Below are 18,410 nucleotides of genomic sequence, written 5' to 3'. Positions count from 1 at the left end.
CTCCTGCTGCAAGTCATCAAATGCTACACTGCAATGCTATTTCCTGACATGATTGGATTATTGGCTGTGTCCTTTGTGAAATCTGTTGGGATACCTAGAATTTTGTCCAGTTGCTATGGTTTGTGCCAAAACCATTGTTCTTATCTCTTGGGAACACTATTATAACTGTACTGTGAGTTACTTTGTTCCCCGGGTCTTGGGTGTCTATACTGCACTCGTAATGGCTGCTCCCTCTCTAACTTCGCTGCTACCAGTCTGGATCCCTTAAAACTCCAGTTGTTCCTCAACATGGAGTAAGACTCTCACTCTCTGCAATACTGAAAACTCTTCATTTGCTCTCAGATTAGCATCATATCAAATATACCTCTCTTGGGACATTTTCTCACCTGGGCTTCCTGAACTCTTGATGTTCTCTCATTCACAGGTCTTCAGCTCTAATGCAGCTCTGATGTGCATTGCTGTCAGAATCATCTGACCATTAGGATATCCATTGACTGTGAGGACTGTCTTAAAGTTGTTAATGTTAATTAATAGGAGAACTTCCTCATTAGCTTAGAGGGGTGACAGAAGTGTCACAGAAGCATAATTTTGGGTCAGTTTGTTTAAAGTTTCAATGGATTGTTTTACTGCATTGAAGGTGTTACATAAATGCAAGTTGTTGTTGGAATCATGAGAACCTATGACAAAAGCAAATGGTTCAAAATCTGTGGAGGATGTTGCTGAATGGGCCAAATGATCTTGAGCCTCCCATTCTTCATCAAGCCCTTGTGCTTCTCACTAGATATCTGTGCTTTCAGCTACAGACACAATGAGCTGAATGACCTCCTTCAGCACTGTAAACATTCTGTGCTTCTGAAATAATTAATGTTAGTTAATTTTATTAATTGTTTCTATGATTCTAATTGCCTCTTTGGAATTATAGACTGGCACAACATGGTAGGAGATCATTCAAACCATTATAGGCAAAATGTTTTAGTTATTCTTTCATATGGGCATCAGTGACCTGGCAGGGATTTATTGCCAATCTGTAATTGCCCTTGAATTGAATGACCCACTAGGCTACTAAGAGCTAACCACACTATTGTGGATCTGGAGTCACATGAAGGCCCGACTGGGTAAAGATGGCCGATTTCCTTTCCTAAAGGGTATTAGTGAGCACTTGAGTATTCATAACCATCAATCACCAATACTGAGACCAGCTTTATTTTCTGGAATTACTGAATTCAAATTTTACTAATTACCAACTTGGGTTTTCAACCCACATCCCCAGATCCTAGCCACCCTCAATTACTAATCCAGTGACCCTGCCACAATGCCAACCCTTTCAAAATTAATTTGATAACAAAAGTTCAGTGCCTGCAGTGTTAATTGCATGAAGTGACCTCTGGCAATGTTCCTGTAACTGAGATGTAAGTGCAGTAAATAGAGATTAGTTAATGCACGCATCAGATGGAAGACCAATGAGCAGCTGTCAATGAGCTATGTATATTATTAATGTGTTGTACATCAATTCTACATCTGAAGTATCTAAAGGGTATTTCAATGTGTTTATTTGGTTTGTTTTTTTGATTTATGTCACCCTCTTTGTCTATACTCAGCCGAGATTCTAAGAGCTGCATGTTTTATGTTTTGAGCGATGTCAGGCACATTTTCAAATCTAATCCTGGTCCTAAAGGGAAGCCAAATTGACAATGAAATTGCACCCTGGCATATCAATAATTCTTTGAATCTAACGTAATGAGGAGAAAGAGTAAGAATACGGGAGTAAATGGATAATTGAGAAGATGGTGATATTGTGGTAATACTGCGCATTAGTATAGGGCTAAACTTCTGGGGCCATGGGTTCAAATTCAACCAGAGCAGCTAATGGAAATTCAATTAAATTCATAAAAATCTAGGGTCTCTGTAATGGTGATAATGAAACTATAACTGATTGTTGCAACGTCCCATCTGATTCACTAAGTCCTCTCGGGAAGAAAATTTGCCGTCCTTTCCCTGTCTGGCCTACTTGTGATTCCAGACCCCCACAGTATGGTTTTGGAGAAGTGGTGACATAGTGCTAATGTCGTGACTAGTAATCCAGTCACCTAAGGTTAATGTTCTGGGGACATGGGTTCAAATCCCACAGTAGCAGATGATGGGATTTGAATTCAATAAAAATCTGGAAATAAGGGTCTAATGACAGCCACGAAACTATGGTCAATTATCTGAAAATCTTGCCTCGTTCACTATTACCCTTTAGAGAAGGAAATCTGTCATCCTTACTTAGTATAACATACATGTGAATCCAGACCAACAGCAATGTGGTTGACTCTTAACTGCCCTCAGGGCAATTAGGGACAGGCGATAAACACTGCCATAGCCAGTGAAACTCACATTAATGAACAAATAAATGTCTCAACCAGTCTCTGAAATGGCTGTGACAAGTTACTCAGTTCAAGGTTAATTCAAAATGCTGGCCTTGGCAGAGACAGTCTTGTCAAAGAACTAAAAAGGATGTGAGGGACCATTTTTCCAGTATGGAGGAGGCTGTGTTCCAACTGTGTAGCAACTGCATTCGGTCCTATGAGGGTACCAAACCTCCTGTGCTGGTGGGAAAGTTTTGAAAATTTGCTGCCATCACATCTGTATCTCCTAACTGTCCAACTTACCCTCAGTCTCCATCTCTTTGATGTTCAGTTGTTCTGGTATCCAAATTTTGTTCTGTCCCAATTTTAAGAGATTGGTTTGGAAGGAATTGATGGTGATGGTAGTGTCCAGGGAATGGGGCATGTTGGCACCAGTCCTAGGAATGCTGGAAAACACTGAAATCAATCTGCACAATCAGTTTAATAGACAGTGGCATTGTGATTCCAAAAGAGGATGCGAAAGGAGGTGCTGCCTCATTAACATCCTCAACTCCTTTATGTAAAGTGACAACTTCAGGAGAGTGTTGAAAACTCAATGACTTGGATTATGTGAACTTTGAGGTCCCCCACGAAAGATGATCAACAAACTTTCCCCTGAGACTATTTAATGTCGATGCCCCAGTGCTACAGAGCAAGCGGCTGGCCATCCTGCCGCACCTCCTACTGCTGCTAGCAAAGTCCAGGTGGTCATCCAGGCTGGAGACTTCACCTGCATCATCGGTGCGGATGGTCAATCCAGAGGGGTTGACAGCAAACTGGACACCATGTCCAGATTCCTGATGGAAACGGTTATGTTCGCCAAGCTGAACAACATCTTCAGCATTCACTGCGTAAAAGTAACTTTCCTCACGTTGTCATTGATTCAGTTTCCACATTTTCTGATCCCCTTAAATCTGTGCCCTCTGCTTCTCCCTAACCATTCTGCTTAGAGCTCTATAGATCTTGGAAACTGTTACCAAATCTCCTTTGAACATTGTCTCCTGTAAAGAGAATAACCTTAGCTCTCCAATTTATGCAGTAACTGAAATGCCTTATTCTTAGAATTGTTCATGTGAATTGTTTCAGCAGCTTCTTTAAATCCTACACATTTTCTCAAAAGTACAGCGCACACAGTTAAGGCTTAACCAGGGTTTTGCAAAGGTTCGCAATAAGTTTCCTGTTTCCAGGGTCTATGCCTCCACAGGGCTTCACTGAATTGTGAACAGGTTCTGATTTCAAGTCTATTCGCAAATCAATTTGTGCATAAATCGGAACACAATGCAGGACAATATTAAGGAGCCATTCATAAGCACAGGAAATGCTTGGATCTTTAAAATTACAACCCTATATGGGTTGCGTTTGTAAGTATGAATGCTTGTAAGTCAGATATTCATAAATTGGGGACCTCATATGCATATATGGGGATTGTTTTAGCTCAGTTGGCTGGATAGCTGGTTTGTAATGTGGAGTGATACATACAGTATGGGTTCAATTCCCACATCAGCCGAGGTTACCATGAAGGCCTCTCCTTCTCATTCTCTCCTCTTACCTAAAACGTGCTGCCCCTCAGGTTAAATTACCACCAGTTGTCTGTCTGTAATTGAAGAGCAGCTCTATGGTCCAGTAAGACTATGAAGACTTTATCTTTGTTTTATATAAGGCACAGGGTCCTTAATGCCCTATAACCACTTTCTCAACTTGCCCTGATACCTTCAATGGTTCATACACACATATATGGCCCAAGTCACCCTATTTCCGCATCAACTTTTCCTTTATATTTGGTCTTCTCCTTATTCCTACCCAATTTATCGTTGCACACTTCCCTGTTGTATGTTTATCAGTCTGTTCTACCAGCCTATATATATCCTTTTGCAGTCCATCACTGTCTTCCTCACATTTCACAATACTTCCAAGTTCTGCGTCATCTACAAATTGTGATAATGCCCAACACACTTCACTCCCCATCATTTATATAGAACAAGAGAAGCTGTGTGCATGAGCTGGCATTTGGGGAGCTCACAGTAAACTGAAAACAACCATTCACCTCTACTCTCTATTTCCTGTCCATCAGAATGTCAGAATTGTTACAGTTCAAAAGGAGGCCATTCAGCCCATTGTGTCTGCACTGGTTCTATTCCCTAGTGCTAATTTCCTGCCTTTTCCCCACATTCTGAACACCATTTCTATCTAATTTATCCAATGCCCTCTTGAATGACTTAATTGAACCTACTTCCACCATTCCACTCAACCAACTTTGCATCCATGCTGTTACTGTCCCTGTTTTTAAATTAGGTTTCAACTTTAGATCATAGAATCATAGAATCCCTACAGTATGGAAACAGGCCATTCGGCCCAACAAGTCCACACTGCCCCTCTGAAGACCATTCCACCCAGAGCCATTCCCCTAACCCTGTACTTCCCATGTCTAACTCACCTAACCTAAAGATGCCTGGGCACTATGGGCAATTTAGCATAGCCAATCCACCTAGCCTGCACATTTTTAAACTTTGCTGAGAAGCCTGCTATATGGCACTTTGAATATCTATAAACATCACATCTACCGCACTACCTTTATCATCCCTCTCAATTACCACATCAAAACCTCTCATCATGTTAACCCAACATAATTAATTCCCTTCACAAATCCATGCTGACCTTCTTTAATTAATATGGACATTTCCAACTGACTGTTACTTTTGTCCTGAGTTATTAGTATCATTTTTGCAAGCTTCCCCACCACTGAGGTTAAAGTGAAGGTGCTGGACAAATATGCGCTTGTGTAGTGCTCTCTCTCTAAGTCAAGTTTGACAGAAACGCAAGTCTCAGCTTTTTTAACCTTCTTTGTTAAGTGCATTGCATCACTTGCATAAAAAAAATTAACAATAATGCAAAATGAATAATCCCAAGCGGAACAGATCACGGGCTTCATCCCATATTCAGAAAATGACTAAAATACTTATCTTCACCGTTCTGAAAATAATAGTAACTTGTGACGTGGGATGTAAGTAATGAAAGTATCAATTAATTTAAACTCAACAACCTGTGTGCTTTCCATAAAGAGTCAAACAAAAGAGGACTTTGTGTTGGGGTCCTCTTGTGGTGCAGTGGTAATGTCCCTCCCCCTGAGCCAAGAGGTCCAAGTTCAGGTCCCACTAGCTCAAATGATGTGTCATAGCATCTCTGAACAGATTGATTAGAAAAATAGGTTAAATTTTAAAAATTGGGTATGAGACTAGCATTTTATTTGAAAAGGGGCTTTGTGGTGCAGCAGCAGTGTCCCAACCCCTGGGCCAGGTGATCTGGGTTCAAGTCTGAAGGTAGTTCATAGTGTATCTAAGCAGGTTGGTTCAAATAATAACAGTCAACACAAGAATTTCATGTGACTGCTATGTTGACATTTTTAAATTCAACCTGTTATGACACACCTCTGGAAGAATCAGAACTTGAACCTAGGTCTTTTGACCCAGAGGTAGGGACACTGCCACTGTACTATAAGAGCTCCGTTGGTGATACCTTTGTTCCTGGATGGTCCTAAACCACCAGCATTTTGGTTTACAGTTGAACACACTGACCAAATGCAACACAGAGACTGAGACCAACTGCTAATAGACACCTCAGTTACACCAAATCCTCACCACTTGAAGGAAATAGGGGAAAGGACGTCTCACAGTTAACAAAAAAACATGGATACCACTCCTATGTAACTCGCCTGTGTACTGCGAAGGACTGGGTTCTCAGATCAGATGCTTCAACAAGAATAGAAAGTAAAAGATGGAGTCTGGATTGACATTGTGAGCACATGGATCCATAGCAGAAAGTGAGGAGTGAGTCTGCTACCTCATTGGTGCACCATAGGGAGGTGATGGCCTGGTGGTATTAATACCAGACTCTTAACCCAGAGATAGTAGGAACTGCAGATGCTGGAGAATCTGAGATAACAAGGTGTAGAGCTGGATGAACACAGCAGGCCGAGCAGGAAGGCTGACGTTTCGGGCCTAGACCCTTCTGAAGAAGGGTCTAGGCCCGAAGTGTCAGCATAGAACATAGAACATAGAACATTACAGCGCAGTACAGGCCCTTCGGCCCTCGATGTTGTGCCGACGTGTGAAACCAATCTGAAGCCCATCTAACCTAAACTATTCCATTATCATCCATATGTTTATCCAATGACCATTTAAATGCCCTTAAAGTTGGCGAGTCTACTACTTTTGCAGGCAGGGCATTCCACGCCCTTACTACTCTCTGAGTAAAGAACCTACTTCTGACATCTGTCCTATATCTATCACCCCTCAATTTAAAGCTATGTCCCCTCGTGCTAGCCATCACCATCCGAGGAAAAATGCTCCCACTGTCCACCCTATCTAATCCTCTGATCATCTTGTATGTCTCTATTAAGTCACCTCTTAACCTTCTTCTCTCTAACGAAAACAGCCTCAAGTCCCTCAGCCTTTCCTCATAAGACCTTCCCTCCATACCAGGCAACATCCTGGTAAATCTCCTCTGCACCCTTTCCAATGCTTCCACATCCTTCCTATAATGCGGTGACCAGAACTGTACGCAATACTCCAAGTGCGGCCACACCAGAGTTTTGTACAGCCTTCCTGCTCCTCTGATGCTGCTTGGCCTGCTGTGTTCATCCAGCTCTACACCTTGTTATCTCTTATTCCATTGACCCAGATTTGAATCCCACCATGGCAGATGGTGAAGTTTGAATTCAATTTTTTTTTTAAAATCTGGAATTAAGAGTTTGTTGATGACCATCACACCATTGTTGGGGGACAAAACCCATCTGGCTCACTAATGTCCTTTACTGAAAGAAACTGCTGGTCTGGCGTACATGTGACTGTACTCCCACAAACAATATAGTTGACTCTTTTCAAATTGAATGTCGACTGAGGACATTGACAGGTGGCTGAGAGTCCTGCTCAAACAGCAACAACAACTTGCATTTATGTTGCACCTTTAATCTGTCAAAGGAGCCTCACAGAAGCATTGCCAGACAAGGTTTAACAGCAAGGTGCATGATGGGATATTAGGACAAGTGACTTAAAGCTTGGTCAATGAGATTGGTTTTCAGGAACACATTAAAGGAGGAAGGAGAAGCAGAAAAGTTTTTAGGGAAGGAATTCCAGAGTTAAGGCCCTGGTTAGCTGAAGGTATAGTCACATTTAGTACGAAAAAAAGGGAATGTGCAAGAGGCGAGGACCGGAGAAGTATATGGAGGGTTGTGAGCCTGGAGGTGATCACAGAGATAGGGAGGTATTATAACCAGGTAAGGAGGGGCTCCTTTTTTTTTGACCCATTTAGTCAGTCACAACAAATGTTTTTATTTCTTTACAGCATGCAGTTACATCACACCTCAATCAAAATCCAGCGTTAGTCAAAATTAAGGAGCCACTTATAGGGATTTATTGAGTGAAGGAATGATTCATTTATTACCTACTAACTGTGCGAAACATAATAAAACACAACATCAAACAAAGACACAAATACGGGTATAAGTTGTTTTTAAAAGGGGAAAAATCTAATAGGTGGGAAGGTAAAGAATATGCAGCTTTAAAAGTTCTTAAAGAGTCCTGGAATTTTTATAGTTGAGCCAGATATCACAGCTGTTTAGAAGATGTCTTGTATCTTCAGTAGTATTAAAGTTTGTGGAATCTTGAATTCTGGATGAATGGAGGTTTCTTTGATTTGTTTCATCACTGGTGCTAGCTTTCGAAATAAGGAGAAGGCAATGGGGACGGAGAAAGTCATAGAGTCATAGCATGGAAACAAACCCTTCAGTCCAATTCAACCATGCCAACCAAGTTTTCCAAACTAAACTAGTCCCATTTGCCTGCGTTTTGTCCATATCCTGCTAGACCTTTCCTATTCATGTACTTATCCAAATGTCTTTTAAATGTTGTAACTATACCTGTATCTATCACTTCCTCTGGCTCATTCCACACATAAAACACCCTCTTGTGTGAAAAAGTTGCCCCTCAGGTCCCTTTTAAATTTTTCTCCTCTCATTGTCAAAATAAACTCCCTGGTTTTGAACTCCCCCACCCTAGGGGAAAAAAACTTATGCTATTAACCTTATCGATGTCCCTCCTGGTTACATAAACATTTATAATGTCACCCCTCAATCTCTTTTGCTACAATGAAAAATGTCCCAGCCTATCCAGCCTCCTTATAACTCAAGCCCTCTCGTCCCGGCAATATCCTGGTTATTTTTTTCTGAACCCTCTTCAATTTAATAATATCCTTCCTATAGCAGGGCAACCAGAACTGTACACGGTACTCCAAAAGAGGCCTCACCAATGTCTTGTACAACCTCACCATGACGTCCCGACTCCTAAACACAATGGTCTGAGCAATCAAGGCAAGTGTGCTAAACACCTTCTTAACCACCCTGTCTACCTATGTCACAACTTTCAAACAACTATATACTGAACCCCTAGATCTCTCTGGTTGACAACACTATCTAGGGTGCTACCATTTACTGTCGAAGCCCTGCCCTTGTTCGCTTTACCAAAATGCAACACCTCGCATTCATACAAATTAAACTCCATCTGTCACTCCTTAGCCCATTCATATTCTTTCTTTCTCTTGCCCAAAGCTGTTTTCCAGAAATGTAGTTCACTTGTGTATTTCCCTGTCAGCCAGCAGGGTGTTTTTTTCTCAAGCTGGTTGATGAGCAGGTGACTTTTTTGATCACAGCATGTGAAACTTGCAGAGTAGTCAAAACCAGAGATATGGTTTCTTCATGCCTGACTGAGTTTCAATACTTTTTGATAAAATATTAATTTTGGTGCAGTCTCTCTGTCTTTATCTTGCATTGGTTTCAGCTTGGCTCAAACTGGTCAGATGACTACAGTCAACATGCTAAGTCTATGCAGTTGGCAATGTGGAGGATGGTTACCAGACAATAAAGGTGAGGGACAGAACAGGTGATTGTCTTTATGCACCATGAGTTTATAGAAGAGTAGGGAAATTTACCAGTAGTACAAATTTAAAAGCTTTATATCTAAATGCATAAAGCATTCAAAACAAAATTAATGAGTTAATGGCGCAAATAGAAACAAACAGTTACGATTTAGTAGCGATTACTGAGACATGGTTACAAGGAGAACAGGTCTGGGAATTGAATATCCAAGGGTGCTCGACACTTCGGCGGGATAGACTGAAAGGAAAAGGGGGTGGTGTAGCTTTGCTGGTGAAGGAAGGGATCAGTGCTGTAATGAGAAATGACATAAGCACGGGAGATCAAGATGTGGAAGCACACAGCAAGCCAGGCAGCATCTGCAGGAAAGGAATAGACAACATTTCGGGTATTACAGTCGGGAACATTGACTGCTCCTTTCCTCCAGATGCTGCCCGCCTTGCTGTGTTCTTCCAGCCTTCTGTTTGTCTACCTGGATTCCAGCATCTGCAGATTTTTTTGCCTGTAAGCTGTGGAATCAGTTTGGATAGAAATAAGAAACAGCAAAGGGGTGAAGTACTTGGTAGGAATAGTCTATAGGTCCCCAAACAGTAGTTCTCCAGAGAGGCACAGTATAAACCAGGAAATATTAGAGGCTTGCAAGAAAGGTACGGCAATAAGCGTTGGTGATTTTTAACATGCACATAGAGTGAAAGAATCAACTTGGCAAGGGTAGCTGGAGACAGAGTTCATTGAATATGTTAGAGATTGTTTCTTGGAGCAGTATGTTGTGGAACCAACCAGGGAGCAGGCTACTCTGGATTTAGTATTGTGTAATGAAGAGAGATTAATTGATAACATCATAGTTAAGGATCCTCTAGGGATTAGTGACCGTAGTACGACAGGAATTCAAACCTCAGTTTGGGGGTGAGAAAGTGCAGTCCCACAGTAGTGTTCTGGAATTAAACAAAGGAAATTACATAGGCATGAGGACAGATTTGGCCCGAGTAAATTGGGCAGGAAGGCTAAAAGGTAAGATGGCAGATGAGCAGTGGCAGTTGTTTATGGAGCTACCCAATTCCTCACAACTAAATTATATCTCAGTGAGGAAGAAAGATGGTAAGGGGGTGAAAAACAATCCATGGCTAAACAAGGAGGTCAAGGACAATATAAAGTCGAAAACTCAGGTATACCATATTTCAAAGGCCAGTGGCAGGCTGGAGGATTTGGGAAACTTTCAAACATAAATAAAGGGATACTAAAAAAATTATTATAAAGAACTAAGGTAAATTATGAAAGAAAACTAGTGCAAAATATCAAAAAGGATGGCAAAAGCTTCTACGGGTATATAAAAGGGAAGAGAGTTGCTAAAGTGAATGTTGGTCCCTTGGAGGATGAAACTGGAGAGTTAATAGTGGAGAACACTGAAATGGCAGAGATGTTAAATCAATACTTTGCCTCAGTTTTCATGGTGGAGGACAATAGTACCATTCCCATTGGAACAGGCAAGTCGGAGACAATAGAAAGGGTACAACTTAGAACAATCAACATCAATAGGGAAAAGGTACTTGGCAAACTGTTAGGATTATGGGCAGACAAGTCCCCTGGGCCCAATGGCCTACATCCTAGGGTATTAAGGGAAGTGGCGGTAGGGATAGTAGACCCATTGGTTACAATATTCCAAAATTCCATGGACACGGGAAAGGTTCCAGTGGATTGGAAAAATGCTAAAGTAACACTCTTATTCAAAGAGGGAGGCATTATGTGGGAAATTACAGATCAGTTAGTTTAATATCTGATGTTGGTAAAGTGTTAGAATCAATTATCAAGGAAGCAATATCAGAAAATTTGGAAAGTCAAAACGCTATCCATCAGAGTCAGCATGGTTTTATGAAGGGCAAATCATGTTTGACTAATTTGCTAGAGCTCTTCAAAGATGTACCAGGCAAAGTGGATAATGGGGATCCTGTCGATGGAATATTTGTGACTTCCAGAAGGCTATTGATAAAGTGCCGCACAAAAGGTTAATTCACAAGGTTGGATCATATGGGATTGGAATAATTTATTAGCTTGGAGAGGTGACTGGCTGATGGACAGAAGGCAGAGAGTCGGGATAAATGGGTTTTTTTCTGGATGGTATTAAATAACTAGTGGGGTGCCACAGGGTTCGGTCCTTGGACTCCAGCTATTTACAATCTACATTAACGACTTGGATACAGGGATAGAAGGCTCTATGGCCAAATTTGTGGACAACACAAAAATAGGCACAACGGTAAATAGCAATGAGGAAATAAGAACCTTACAAATGGATATAGATTGGTTAGGAGAGTGGGCCAAAATTTGGCAGATGGAATTTAAAGTGGATAAGTGTGAAGTTGTGCATTTTGGTCAGAAAAAATGGGAAGGTGACTTATTATCTACATGGGAAAGACTTCGGGGAGCTCCGGTGTAGATGGATCTGGGTGTCCTCATTCCTGAATCATAGAAAACTAGCATGCAGGTACAGCAGATAATAAAGAAAGCAAATGGAACGTTGGCTTTTATAGCTAAAGGAATAGAACAGAAAGATAAGGAAGTATTGTTGTAACTATACAACGCATTGGTGAGACTGCACCTGGAGTATCGTGCACACTTTTTGTTTCCCTATTTGAGGAAAGCTGTAGTGGCATCGGAGGCAGGTTCAGAGGAGGTTCTTTAGATTGATCCCAGAGATGAGGGGCTTGTTGTATGAAGAGAGATTGAACAGTTTAGGCCTATACTCTCTCGAATTTAGATGAATGAGGGGCGATCAAATTGAGGTATTCAAGATGATAAAAGGTATGGATAACATAGACATGGAGCGGATGCTTCCTCTTGTGGGGCATTCTAAAATGATGAATCATAGTTTTAGGATAAGGGGTAGCAAATTTAAAACAGAGTTGAGGAGAAACTACTTCTCCCAAAGGGTTGCGAATCTATGGAATTCGCTATCCCAAAGTGCAGTGGATGCTGGGACAGTGAGCAAATTTAAGGAAGAGTTAGACAGATTTTTAATTGGTAATGGGCTGAAGGTTTATGGGGAGAAGGCAGGAAAATGGGGATGAGGAGCATACCAGCCATGATCGAATGGCGGAGGAGACTTCGAGGGGCTGAATGGCCTAATTCTGCTCCTATATCTTATTAACTTATGAACTTGTGGTTATTCCTTTGTAAAACCATTTTCTTTAATGAAGGTCTCGGGTTTTAAAATCAGATGATGGAAAGTGAAAATTGACAGTACGTACCACAATTGTGACAGAGGGATTAGGTCATTGAGATGCTTGGAAAGAAAGATGTGTATTGCAAAATCAGACTATGCCCCACCTTTAACACATGAAGTTACATTCAACTAAATCAGGTGCTGTTGATTAGGTTTATTTGTTTTTTAAGTTAGCATTAACCAAATTACGTAGGGCTGGTTAATTTTACGACCAAGCTCTCAGCTATCAGAGCTAGCATTATAATCTCTGAGTTAGCTGTTGTGGGTTCAGTTCCCATGGTGAAACCTAGCACGTCGTCTAAGCTGAAATCCCAGGACGGTATCGAGAGATTGCTACATTGTCTTTTAGATGTGATGTTAAACAGAGATCCTATATGCTCTAGCAGGTGGATTTAAAACAATGCATTCCACTTGCAAGAATAGGAATCCTCCTGGGCTAATATTAATCCCCAGCCAACATCATAGACAGTTGATTTGATCATTACTGATGTTTGTGTAACCTCTGACACACTTCATGCAGCACAGTAAATAGATTGCTTTTCTCAATCTGACCAAATCAGCACCATGGAAAGAGATGAACTGCTGTCACAGGATAGTCTCTGGACATAACACCCATTGAAAATCCTGGAATGTGACATCCCTTTTAAATCATAGTTCAGCCTAGCTATACTTCAAAGCACAAAAGTGAAATTAATTTCCAGAGAATGACAGGTGCAGCTGCACACTGGCACTGACCTTTATAATCTTACACACAAGCCTGGCAAATCTGTCTTCATATGGTGCCAGCACCATCCCTTTTTGACTGGTCCACTCTCAAATATTTCATTAGCATTCATTTCACCTCTTCTCTTATTGATCTTGTCTTCATAGGGCACTGTAATATATGCTCTCACGTCACTCTACACACTATATGACTGCTTGTGGATCATAATGTTTAAAATGGAGCCTCTACACATCAACTAACATTGTCACAAAGCCAGGCTGAAATTCAATGTTATATTGAGCTGGAAATAGGTTAATTTGCACAACATTTGGCTAGTGTGTATTTAAAGCACTGGAATGTTCATGTATTCTTGGACATGTCTTAATTGGCACCAAATTCCATTCTACTATTACCTCTGTGCCCATTGCCCTACATTATCTCCCAGTCAAGCAATTCATGATTTTAAAATTCTCATCCTTGCTTTCAAATCGCTTCATGGTCACACAGTCTCCCCCATGTCTGTAATCGTCTCCGGCTCCACAACCTCCAAGTTGTCTGCACTCCTCAAGGTTTGTCCTAATGAGCTTCACTGATTTTAGTTTTTTTTCTATTCATTTATGGGATGTGGGCGTTGCTGGCTGGCCAGCATTTCTTGCTCATCCCTAGGTGTCTTTGGCAAGGTGGTGGTGATCTGCCTTCTTGTTCCAACATCGGTGACCATTCCTTTAATTCTCTCGATCCCAAGCTCTAGACTATCCCCCTACACCTCTAGAACATAGAACGTAGAACAGTACAGCACAGTACAGGCCCTTCGGCCCACGACGTTGTGCTGACCTATTATCCTACTGTAAGATCAAACTACCCTGCGCCGCCTACATTATACTATCATCCATGTGCCTATCCAAGAGTCGCTTAAAAGTGTCTAAAGTATCTGTCTCCCCTACCACTGCCAGCAGCGCATTCCATGCACCCACCACTCTCTGTGTAAAGAACCTACTTCTGACATCTCCCCTATACCTTCCTCCAATCACCTTAAAATTATGCCTCCTCATGATAGTCATTTCCACCCTGGGAAAAAGTCTCTGGCTATCCACTCTATCTATGCCTCTCATCATCTTGTACACCTCTATCAAGTCACCTCTCATCCTTCTTCGCTCCAATGAGAAAAGCCCTAGCTCCCTCAACCTTTCCTTGTAAGACCTGCCCTCCTGGCAGCATCCTGGTAAATCTCCTCTGCACCCTCTCTAAAGCTTCCACATCCTTCCTATAATGACGCAACCAGAACTGAACACAATTTTCCAAGTGTGGTCTAACCAGGGCTTTATAGAGCTGCAGCATAACCTCGTGGCTCTTAAACTCAATCCCCCTGCCAATGAAAGCCAACACACCATATGCCTTCTTAACAACCCAATCAACTTAGGTGACAACTTAAGAGATCTATGGACATAGACCCCACGATCTCTCTGTTCCTCCACATTGCCAAGAATCCTGCCATTAACCCTGTATTCTGCATTCAAATTTGACCTTCCAAAATGAATCACTTCACACTTCTCTGGGTTGAATTGTATCTGCCACTTCTTTGCCCAGCTCTGCATCCTGTCAATGTCTCATTGCAACCTATAACAGTCCTCCACACTATCCACAACTCCTCCAACCTTCATGTCATTGGCAAACTTACTAACCCACCCTTCCACTTCCTCATCCAAGTCATTTATAAAGATCACGAAGAGCAGAGGCCCCAGAACAGATCCCTGTGGAACACCACTGGTCACCGAGCTCCAGGCTGAATACTTTCCATCTATTACCATCCTCTGTATTCTATTGGACAGCCAATTCTGTATCCAGACAGGCAAATTTCCCTGAATCCCATGCCTCCTTACTTTTTGAATGAGCCTGCCATGGGGAACCTTATCAAATGCCTTGCTAAAATCCATATACACCACATCCACTGCTCTGCCTTCATCAGTGTGTTTTGTCACATCTTCAAAGGATTCAACAAGGCTTGTGAGGCATGACCTGCCCCTCTCAAAGCCATGCTGACTATTTCTAATCAAACTGTGCTTTTCCAAATAATCATAAATATTATCTTTCAGAATCCTCTCCAATAATTTGCCCACCACAGAAGTAAGACTGACTGGTCTATAGTTCTCAGGATTATCCCTATTCCCTTTCTTGAACAAGGGAATGACATTTGCCACCCTCCAATCATCTGGTACTACTCCAGTTGTCAGTGAGGACGCAAAGATCATCGCCAAAGGGGCAGCAATCTCTTCCCTCACTTCCCATAGTAACCTTGGGGATATCCTGTCTGGCCCAGGGGACTTATATATCCTCATGTTTTTCAAAATTTCGAGCACATCCTCCTTTCTAACATCAACCTGTTCAAGCATATCTGCCTGTTTCACACTTTCCTCTCAAATGTCAAGGTCCCTCTCGCTGGTGAATACTGAAGTAAAGTATTCATTAAGGACCTTCCCTACCTCCTCCGACTCCACGCACAAGTTCCCTCCACTATCCCTGATCGGCCCTATCCTCACTCTGGCCATCCTCTTGTTCCTCACCTAAGTATAGAACACCTTTTTTCAGTTCCTTCCTGGCTACGTTGTAGCCCTCTAGAGCCCTGTCCAATCCTTGATTCCTTAACCTTAAGTAAGCTTCCTTCTTCCTCTTGACTAGAGTAAGCTTCCTCTCTCCCTCCTTTAAGACACTCCTTAATACCTAACTTGGGCTCAGTTAGCTCAGTTGGTTATTTTGCAATGCTAATCATGTGGGTTCAGATCTGCAGCAGCTGAGGTTGAAGGACTTCCCTCCTCAACCTCTTGCCTGAGGTAAGGGGATCCTTCAGTTAAACCATCACCAGTCATCTCTCTCTAATGACAGAACGGGGCTATGGTGAATTCGCCTTTTAACACCTTGACCAAACCTTTGCTCATCTGAACCAATATCATCTTATATGGCTTAGAAACAACATAAAACAAAATATAACACTGTGAAGTAATGGGAAGTTTTATTTTTTAAAAAAATGATTGTTGTTGCTAACTCCTGCATCGGTGTGCCATCAGATTGATGTATTGAGGTCAGGTATTACAGAGGTGGTGTAAGACTGCTGTGCGATTCAATAAGATCATGGTTGATCTTGGAAATGGCTTGGATGTCACTGGGAAGGGGAGGCAGGTTGCAAACTGGAGACGACAGTACAGGGTTGTGGCCAGGAGAATTAGTGGTAGAGCTGAGAAGGAGGTCGAAGGAAGTGGAGAGGAGGCTCAGGGTGTGACTGAGGAAGGGTGGTCTTCTCAGAAAGACATCTCTGCTCCCCAAAGAAAATACAAATGAGTATTTTTTAAAAGTTCACTCACGGTATCTACTCTCACCTGGTATCCCACCCCACCCTGTCAGAAGGAGGTTTAACTCAATGAGACACCCATAACTGCTCCCCTAGCTCAGCGCTCTGACTAATGTTGTGGCCATCACCCCTGCTGAGCTGTTTATTTGAAAAAGGGCCCCGTCTCTACCCTGTGGTTTTGTTTCCCTAAGATATAGGAGCAGATGTAGGCCATTCAGCCCATTGAGTTGGTCTGCCATTAAATCATGGCTGACATGTTTCTCAACCCCATTCTCCTGCCTTCTCCGCATAACCCTTGATTCCCTTCGTCAGCAACAGCCTATCTATCTCTGTCTTAAAGTTACTCAATGTCTTGCCCTCCACAGCCCTCTGCATCAATGAGTTCCACAGTCAACCTAAAGAACAGGTTAACAATTGGGATCCAAAGTGTGGACTGAATTTTCAAGAGGGAATGTCAAGTGACAATCACAACAAATACTTACATAGCACCTTTAACCTGAAATGTGTCAAGGTACTTGACATAAGCATTGTTACAGTAAATCTGACTCTGAGCCAGTCAGAGTGCCGGTGACAAAAATATTGGTTTTAGAAGCATCTTAAAGGAGAAAAATGATGTCCAGAGGCAGAGGAGTTGAGGGAGGGAGTTCCAAACCTTGGGGCCTAGGTGACAGGCTGTACCACAACCAGTTGTGGAGTGGCTATCATTGGGAATGTGCAAGTGGCCAGAATTGGAGGAGTGCAGATTGGAGGGTGTCATGTGGGAGAGGTTAGGAGAGACAGGGAGGCGAGAGGCCGGGGAGGGGATTGAACAAAGTGGGTGCAAACACCTACTTTTGACTGCCCCCCACCGCCAGTTTGGTGCCCGGACGGTGGGGATGGGATTGGGTGAAGCTGTACGACCAGGGATTGAAACTGACTGGGCTTGTGTGCCAAATGGAGGCTGTGGAATCTGAACCCAATAGGAACCTGGTTCCCTCCAAGACAGGAGAGAAGCTGGAAGGTGAGCAGCTCTACCCCAGCTCCCTATCTTGTGGCATGTTCGCGGAATTGGGAAGCTGAGCTACCGGAACTGTTCATTTAACAGAGCTTTCTATTTTAGCGGCGAGTTCAGGCAGACGCTGAAGTGTGTAATGTGATCCCATCAAAGTCAGAATGGTCCAAGAATGAGCATTCCCAAGATGTCCTGAAACCTATTGATCACTGCAATAGTATTTCAAATCAACCTAAAAAATTCAAGCCAGTTTCTCTGAACACCTTCAATCTTAAAGTTAAACAGTCAGGAGACCAAGTTCAGAAAGTTGTTAAACTTTGATAAATTTTTGGGGGGAAGAACGATTTGCAATGGTCTGGGACCATCAACGTTTCCAAAGTTATTGATGGTAAGGTTTATTTTGGTAATACATCGCCGTGTCTTTGCAGACTGGTGTTTTGCTTGGTCCCTCTTGGGTGATGACGAAAGCAGTTTTGTGACTGCAATGCAGAATTTGCAGTGAACGGAATGATAAGGGATTTCTCGCTGCTGTCCCGGCTCCAGGAGCAGGTTTACGCAGTGTGTATGTATGTATGTGTGCGGAGACAGGGAGACAGAACAAGTGGGAGGTTACTGTACACCAAACACAGACGCAGTTCCTCCCCTTTCTCTCTTTCGCTCTCTGAGTCCCAGTCCCTGGGAAGCGCAGATCCTCACTGACCATCCACACAGTGAGAACTGCTGTTTCCCCACCCCGTCTCTCTGTCTTTCTGTCTGTGGTTAACAACAGACGTTTCAAAGCAGCACTCCCCCCATTATCTCCTGCCCCTTCAGTTCCACAACATCCCGCGATTCTCAGCCGCAA

Source organism: Rhincodon typus, chromosome 32 (genome assembly GCF_021869965.1).
Source record: "Rhincodon typus isolate 14 chromosome 32, sRhiTyp1.1, whole genome shotgun sequence".
NCBI lineage: Eukaryota > Metazoa > Chordata > Chondrichthyes > Orectolobiformes > Rhincodontidae > Rhincodon > Rhincodon typus.
This window is presented reverse-complemented; position numbering follows the sequence as displayed.